Consider the following 8,939-nt stretch of genomic DNA (forward strand, 5'->3'; position numbering starts at 1 on the left):
CAGCTGCCTGGCTGCCAGCCGCCATCTTGGCTGACAGTTAATTTGCATATCTCCCTGATTAGCCAATGGGAAGGGTAGCGGTCGTACGCCAATTACCATGTTTCTCTTTTATTAGTGTAGATTTTATAAAATAATATACTTGACTTCTTTTTAACAAAGCCTTCAAAACCCAGTGTGTATTTTACACTTACAATACATTTTGGTCTGGGCTAGCTGCATTTCAGATACTCAGCAACCACTGTGGCTAGTGGCTCCTATAGCTCTAGAACATTATAGCTCTAGAGTACGCCATCCACTGGTTAGCAGAATAATAACATCATTGAGCCATAACCGGTTTGGCTCAGTGGATAGAGCGTCGGCCTGTGGACTTAAAGGTCCCAGGTTCGATTCCGGTCAAAGGCATGTACCTTGGATATGGGCACATCCCCAGTAGGGGGTGTGCAGGAGGCAGCTGATCGATGTTTCTCTCTCATCGATGTTTCTAACTCTCTATCTCTCTCCCTTCCTCTCTGTAAAAAATCAATAAAATATATTTTAAAAACAAGAATAATAACATCATTGAAATATCCTGGGCCTCTTAAGTTTCCCAAGTCCAACCAAGGCCTCTGTCTTCTAGTCATTATCTTATCTAACCAAGGATAGTGAAGGTGACTCTTTGTAAATAGCAACTGAAATGGTAATGCTATTATACTACCACTTATAATAATTTATTCAACTCTTACCTATCACGAGGTTTTCCTTTTGTTGACTGCTGCATTTAACCTATTCTTCTGACTCTGTCTTCCATAGAGGAGAGAAACTGTGATCCAAATCCTCCACATAATAATCCTCTGTGTTAGGGAGCAGAGAATTCCAGCAGTATTTTTAACTCACCAAGGGGCAAAGGTGGTGGTGATTGACAAAGGCCCAATCCAAATCCCAAAACATTCACTCACAACAACCCCATTTTCCAGTACAATTTAAGGCCAAGGACACTTTGGTGAAAGCTTTCCTTTAACCATAAAACAATGTCCAGTGCAACTTCTGACTCTGGGGCCTACAGACCTTTAAAGAGAAGCATTTGAAGAACAAAGAACTAGGAGGAAGACGAGAAGGAGGTGGAAGAAGAAAAGGATAGAGAAGAAGCAGCAGAAGAGGAAAGAGGAAAGCAGAGCAATGTGCTATGTCCAACCACAGGGTTTGAGGTCTGACATTGGAACATAAACCTGAGAAAAATACCTGCTTCACCTTCTTGTCTGTCTGGGAATTTAAGCATCAGTAATTTATTTTTTGAGCTAAACCAAGAGTGCATGCATACCCAGTTAAAATGCAAATGACCCTAGAAACTAAAATACCAAACCTTCAAGTCTTACTATAATTTAATTCATTGAATACAAGTTACTTGGTCAACCATGCAGCCCCTGGGCAGGCAAACAGAAGTCTGGTGAGTTCTGACATGCATGGTGGGAAAGATGCAGGAAATGGGAGCCCCAAGCCCTCTGAACACTAGTGACCTGGGAGACCTGAGGTGCCAACAGGGGACAGAAACTGTCAAACTCTGACCCTTTCCATTGTCCAGAGCCAGCCCTGCAAGGACTTCCACTGTATCCTAATCAGTAAAAATACCACAGTTCTTTCTCTACATTTTTTTCCAAACCTTTATTTGAACTTTTGTCACTTTACTATGAATTTGCTGCTTGGGGTCATCTGTACTTACTTCTTGAAGATTTAAAGAACGTGACATTCACTGTCACTTCAATTATCATGTTGTATTAAGATCGGCTTCTCCTCCTGGGCTCAGTAAATCTCTGTCCTTCCTGTTTACTTGACCTAATTAATAATGAAATAAACCACCAGGTCTCTGGACTTTTTAAAAAAACTATATTTTTATTGAATTTGGGGAGGAAGGAAAAGAGAGAGAGAGAGAGACAGAGAGAGAGAGAGAGAGAGAAACATCAATGATGAGAGAGAATCATTGATGGGCTGCCTCCCGCACACCCTATACCAGGGATCGAGCCTGCAACCCGGTCATGTGCCCTGACTGGGAATTGAACCATGACCTCCTGATTCATAGGTCAATGCTCAACCACTGAGCCACATTGTCCAGACAAGATCTCTGGACTTTTAAAATTCAACTGGACAGTCTACTGAAACCTAGTGCTTAACAACAGAAACCAGAAATTTATGAATACCAGAAAAGGTCCAACAGTTGAAAATAAAAAAAAATGAATGTGTATCACTTCATAGCTCATGACAGGTTATTCATTCAGTCATGCAGCAGCCATGACTGAGTAGCAAGTAATGGACACGGTCATGCATACCTGTGTTGGGTGCCAGAACAGAGATGTCCCCAAGTAGAGATGGGGACCAGAGGGGAGTCTAATCCTGTTGGTTCAGGCAAGTGGTTGGCCAGGGGTTTGTTCCCTTCCTTTTTCACAGGTCCAGGTGTCTCTCCAAGTTGCCTTCTCAGACAGAGGAATGCTATTCACCAGCCATGAGTATATAAACAGCTATGCTTTCCTTAGAAAGCAAAGAATGAGGACACAAAAGGCAGAGGAGGAAGAGGAAGGAAGAACTAGAATCACAGCCCATTCTAAGTCCTGCTTTCAAATTATTATCAATCTGAACATCCTGGAGGTAAAATCAGATCTATTAAGCTTTTGGTGCCACGTCTCTGCCATTCTTTCTCAAGCAAGTCCGTGAAATAAATACACCACTTTTAAAATTTAAGTACATGCACAGCACACAGTGTCAGTACAGACAGTGTCATCCTCAAATGTCCCTGGGGACTCTGGTGGTGACCTCTGAACTAACAGGAAGATACTGGGATGGTCTCAACTGTACCTAGTACAGGAATAGGCCCTCTGTGTGCTAGTCCTGTATCTAATCATATTTTTAAGTGATTTCCACCTTCATTTCCAATATATGTTCTTGACAGAAATAAGAGAAGGGGAGAAAAAGCTCCAGTGCATCACAGAAATCACATTCCTGAGAACCTAATAGCCACTCCAAGGTGCATTCCTCTTTGGTAAACATGCAGTCTGTTTGCATTTAATTCTGCTACACAAGCCCTGCAAGAAAGTTGGCCAAATTGATAATCGATTCACATGATCTTTGCTCACTCATTAAAACACACCAAACAGTTAATTCCCTTTTCTGTTGGGAGCTCTCACTGACTGTACGCAGCTAGAATGTTAAACAGCCATACAGAGCTCCAGGAATATAGCAGAGCCATTAGGTGGTAACTGTTTCAGACCATTCAAAGCAAGTCCCTGAAATGAATGGCTTCACTGTCCCTTCAATTAAATCTTTGGTGAATCATTATTGATCTGATGACCATCAGATGATAAAGAAGATTTAAAGATCTCAAAAGGACCTGATTTTCTTGACCAATCCACCTTCTGCCCTGACTCCGTCTACTTGAATGAGGGGAGAGAGAAGAGTTTTTGAATACTCTTCACTCCTGCAGCTGCAATATGAGACTATCAGACACATTAGCCAATACCTTACTAATTCCCTGCCAATCTCAATCTCTATCTCTTTCTCTCTCTTCCTCTCTCTTCCTCCCTCCTCTCTCTGTCTCTCAGATCTACCCCCACACCCCACTCATTGAACAAATCCTCCTCCTCTTTATCCTGGTCCAGATGCTGATATCAGAGACTCTCAATAAATTGTGGTGGTACTAGGAAGTTAATAGAATATATAGGCAAATTCCCTCTCTTTACAAAAGAGAAACCTTGGGCCTCCACCATTATTTGGTGGTTACTCTGTGCTAGCCAAGTTTCCCAACACCTGGGGTAATGCTATTCCCTCAGGTCCTGCTGCACAGGGCCCATAACAGCCATGCAGTCCATGCCCCATTCCTGGCAGGGTTGGAGGGGACAGAGACAGATGACCTCTGAGCCCTAGCTTCTCTGATTTAGTTTACATCTGGACAGATGGATTTTGTTGTTGTCAAGAAGTGTCAGACAGCGATTCATTCATTCATTCATTCCTCAAACTTGTGTTGAGAGCCTTCTTACATATATCAGACTGTGCTCAGGGTTAAGGGTCCAGAGATAGGACATGGCCTCTACTCACAGAGGCAAAAGGACATGTTCTCTAGAAACGGCCCCAATCACCTTCTTGATAGGCCAACCTTTGCACTCAAATCCATGCTCCCTCTCCTGCTCTACCACCACAAGTGCAAACTCAGACAACACTCACTCCTCTCTACTTTGACTCCAATTTTCAAATTTTGACTCCACCACTGTTCTAAAAATCTTGTTTTAATTTTCCTATCTTAAAGTATGAACAAATGTTAATGCTAAGCCTTTTGCCCTCATTCATTCATTGGACAATCAGGCACTTCCATCAATCCTTGGGAATATAAAAATTGAATTAGCCCTAGCTGGTTTGGCTCAGTGGGTAGAACATTATCCCGTGGACTGAAGGGTCCCAGGGTTTGATTCCAGTCACAGGCATGTACCTTGGTAGCAGGTTCGATCCAGGCCCTGGTAGGGACACAAGTGGGAGACAACCAACTGATATGTCTCTCTCACAACAATGTTTCTCTCTCTGTCTCTCCCCCCTTTCTTCCACTCTCCCTAAAAATCAATGAAAAAATATCTTCAGGTGAAGATTAACAAAACAAAAGCAACAACAACAAAAATGAATTAAAACTTTGCAGTATGGTGGGGAATATAGATGATGAGATAGTTAATTTGCAATTCAATAGGTAATGATGGAGATATTTAAAGAACAATAAAAACACATGGATATGATAACTAAAGAAGGAATCATTAATGCACATAGTAAGTGCTCCATAAATGCATGTTCCTCTCCCCTTTACAGTACTTAACAAATGAAGGAACTGCCTCAGGATTTTCTGGGGAGCTTTATCAATATTCTTGAGTGTAGTTCTAGAATCTGTATTTTTAATTGTTCCCTGGGATGTTCTAATATAGAGTAAGTTTTAGGACTCCGTGCCTGGAGTAATAAAGGCAAAGAAACAACTGCTGGGGAGCTTCACAGAGGAGCTGGTATTCAAATTAAGTTTTAAAAGATAAGCAGGGACTTCAGACAATTATGTGTAGGATTATTGTGTGCAAAGAAATTATAATTTTTCTATAGCTTTTCACATGGTAGAATTAGGACCAGAGTATTAAACTTAATATTTAATAAGATTTTTAGGGAGCTGTTTTAAAATGTAGGGCTCCCTCTGGGAGGCAAGGAGCCATCCATCACTGGAAACATCCTCGTAGGATTGGTTGACTATATAGCCCCTGGTTCTTTTCTATTTGGGCAGGTCTTCCCCATCATTACTATGCATGTTATATTATATGCTTAGTTTACATCATCAAGGAGTGCATCATATTATTGAGTACCTGAATCAATGAAGGAATTAGTAGAATTAATTTTTTCTTTGTAACACTGAAGCCAGATTTTACGTCTACCTCTATTACTTCTTAAAAACAGACATCAAGGGCTAGTTCTGATGCATATTTTCAATCTCATTCTCAACTAGCTTTTTACTCAGGGTATATTTTAAAAAATCATTCACAGAATGTTAAATGAATCCCTATTAAATCCTATTTTATTAGTTTTAGCCATTGTTTCTGAACTTTAAAACTATTTTTTAAGTTCAGTACTGACAATCATAGAGGGTAAGTTTAGAGGAGTTGAAATCCAAGATCTTTCAAACTCTGAAATCAGTGACACTATGAATGGGCTGAATTTCTATGAATTTAATAAAATCAAATTGGGTCTACTAAATACACTAATAGCTGTTTACTTATCCTCAGAGAGGAGTTTCAGGGAATAAAAACAAAGAAGTTGCCCTTCCTGGTACTTAATTCAGCTCAGTCACCAGGTATTGGTCATCTCCAGGTATTGGTCATCCTCTCTGTGCCAAGAATGTAGAGTCACAAGATAAGCAAGGCATGCCCTGCCTCAAAGACCTCACCATCTAGTATCTACTATCTCTGTCCTACTGTCTTCCATTAGATATCTATACATTTAGTCAACCAAATGCAGATCTTACCCTTTGAAATGAAAGGAAAAATACTTCCATTTTTTGCCCTGCGGACTGAAGGTTTGTAGGTTCGATTCCCTGGTAAAGGGCATGTACCTCAGTTGTAGGTTCCCCAGCATATACTAGGGTGGAGATTTTTAAAAAGATACTTGCATTTTTAACTCCTCAGAGTTACTATGTGCTGAAATAAACTGTGCAGAGAATAAATGAAATAATAAACAAAGAAATATTGAATATTTTCCATACAAAAGAATAATATATTTTTCAGTGCTTGCCAGATTCCCCAGTCAATTCAAGACTTACAAACCCAAAGCAAAAGAGGTAGATGAAATAGAGACATCTGAGTGGCTCTTTCTATATAAGTCGTATGATAGAGCTGTGAGAAAGTGATGAGGAAGGAAAGCATGAAGAAACTCAAGCTCTGAACCCCTGGCACAGAAGCAGGTGGATGCAAACATGCCTGCCCCTCAAACGCTGATTCAGCAGCTATTTAGCACCCTCCACTCCACCTCCCACCTCCAGGCCAGCAACCTGGTGGCCCCCAACACCATCACCTGTCAGTGGCTTGCCATTCCTAGTATTTTTATGCAAATGAAGAATAAAAGGCCTTTAGTCCTTTCCTGCTGTAGGTGTCTAATCCTCTACCTGAGTCCAAAAATGTATAACCCAAAATGAGATGCTTTGTTTTTGCCCAAAATAGAAAAGACTGAGAAAAAATTTTTTTGAGAGTTCCATTTTCTACTCAATGGAGAAGATGAAAATAATTTCTTTATTAAACAGAATTTAATATTTTTCAAGCATTTATCCTTTTCTCTTTAACCCCCTTCAGGTTCAAATCTAATATTCCCCCGCCCCCAAAGAACCAGCAAATTGATTTTAAGAGAATAATTGTGAAGGCGTGAAAGTACTACTTGTATCCTGGAAACAGGCTGTGCCATGGGTCGTTTCTTAATTTTCACCCTATTAGGGTAATTTCCTGCTACCGTGGGCTTTTTCCTGCACGCTGGCATCCTGGCTCCTTCACAGCTGCTTTGTCAAAGCAAAGGGAAAGCAGACCATTAACATCTTCTGGAAATAGTCTGGTGCAACAGTGCGACTGTCCTGTTAGCCTGCACAGGGTGAGGACAAGGGAAGGAAGCAATGCTGTAACATGGGAGGACGTGTCCCCCTACAAGAACTTGGCTGCTGTCGTTGTTTAACCTGCAATGACACAACTTATAAATCCAGTGTTCTAAAAGAAAACAGACAACTCACAAACAAACTAGAAAACACATCTGAAAAAAATGTTCACCTTTCTCAAGTTAAACAGAAAATGCGAGTTTTTAAAAAATCACAATACCCACTTTTTTTGCCTCAGTGTTTTTTTAAATGAAAAAAAAAATCAGATGCTGATGAGGGTCCAGTGATATTGATATTTTTCTACAATACTGATAGCATTGTAAAGTTAAACAGCCTTTCTGAAAAGCAATTTAGCAGTAAGTACTAATGACCATCAAAATATTCATGCTCTTTGATCCAGTTATTCCACTTATTGAAATCTATCCTAAGAAAATGTAGGGAAAGCTGTTTACCCAAATATATTCATTGGACTTCCATTTATAATAGTGGAAAAATTGGGGAAACATGTAACTCTATAGATAAATGGTTGAGTAAATCACAGTTCATTTATTGAATAGACCATTAAAAACAGCCCAGATGAGTACTTATCACATGTTAGGTACTCAATCCTGATTGCATAGAAATATATAAAATGCTTATAAAATAAAATTAAATGAAAAATGTCTCATACAAATATGCATGCATGTTTATTACAACTCTGACAAATATATACAAAGAAAAATAAAACCAACTTTCTAAATTTTTAGTAATGTATATATACTTGCACACTATAGTGAAACTTTAAAAATGAATGAATCAACTTATCTCCCTGGATGGCAGTAAGCTGGGCATCCCATTTGGCCATAGGGTATAAGAATGCATAGGCAAACATTCCTCTCATCCAAATGGGCCTCAGATGATAAAAGGGATAGACCTAAAAGATTGTATAAACCTTCTGATAGGAATTGCATTGCCAGAATGGCTACCATCAATAAATCAAACAAGTGAAGATGTGGAGAAAAGGGAACCCTAGTACACTGCTGGTGGAAATGCAGACTGGTACAGCCACTGTGGAAAACAGTATGGAGTTTCCTCAAAAAATTAAAAATGAAGTTGCCTTTTGACATAGCAATCCCACTTCTGGGAATATATCCTAAGAATCCCAAAACACCAATCAGAAAAGTATATATGTGCCAATATGTTCATAGTAGTGGTATTGACAATAGTTCAAATCCGGAAACAGCCCAAGTGCCCATCAATAGATAAGTGGATAATAAAACTGTGATACATTTACAAAATGGAATACTACTCAGCCATAAAAAAGAAGGAAATCTTATCTTTTGTGACAGCATGGAGGGACTTGGAGAATATCATACTAAGTGAAATAAGTCAGTCAGAGAAAGACAGATATCACATGATCTCACTTATATGTGGAATCTAATGAACAAAATAAACTGGTGAATAAAATAGGTCTAGAGGCATGGATGCACCGAACAGACTGATGATCTTAGAGGAGAAGGAAGGGGAGAGGGAAGAGACCAAAGAACTTATATGCATATGTGCATAGCTCATGGGCACACGCATGGTGAAGGCCTGGGGTGGGGTGGGGGCTGGTGGAGGGGAGAGTTGGGGGGGAAATATAGGGCATCTGTAATAATGTCAACAATAAAAAATAAACTTAAAAATAAAAAAGAATCTTCCTTCTTTGGAAGAGTGCAAAGGGTTATGATCAGACCTGGAAGATGATCACTGCAAAGGCTTTGAACAGCAGTACATGATGGAGAAGCACTAAGTGGTCTTTGATGGATGGAGAAGCAGCACGTGTTTTTCTTGGGGACCAAGCAGAACC

The sequence above is a fragment of the Myotis brandtii genome, unplaced genomic scaffold, assembly GCF_000412655.1.
Source record: "Myotis brandtii unplaced genomic scaffold, ASM41265v1 scaffold46, whole genome shotgun sequence".
Classification (NCBI taxonomy): Eukaryota; Metazoa; Chordata; class Mammalia; order Chiroptera; family Vespertilionidae; genus Myotis; species Myotis brandtii.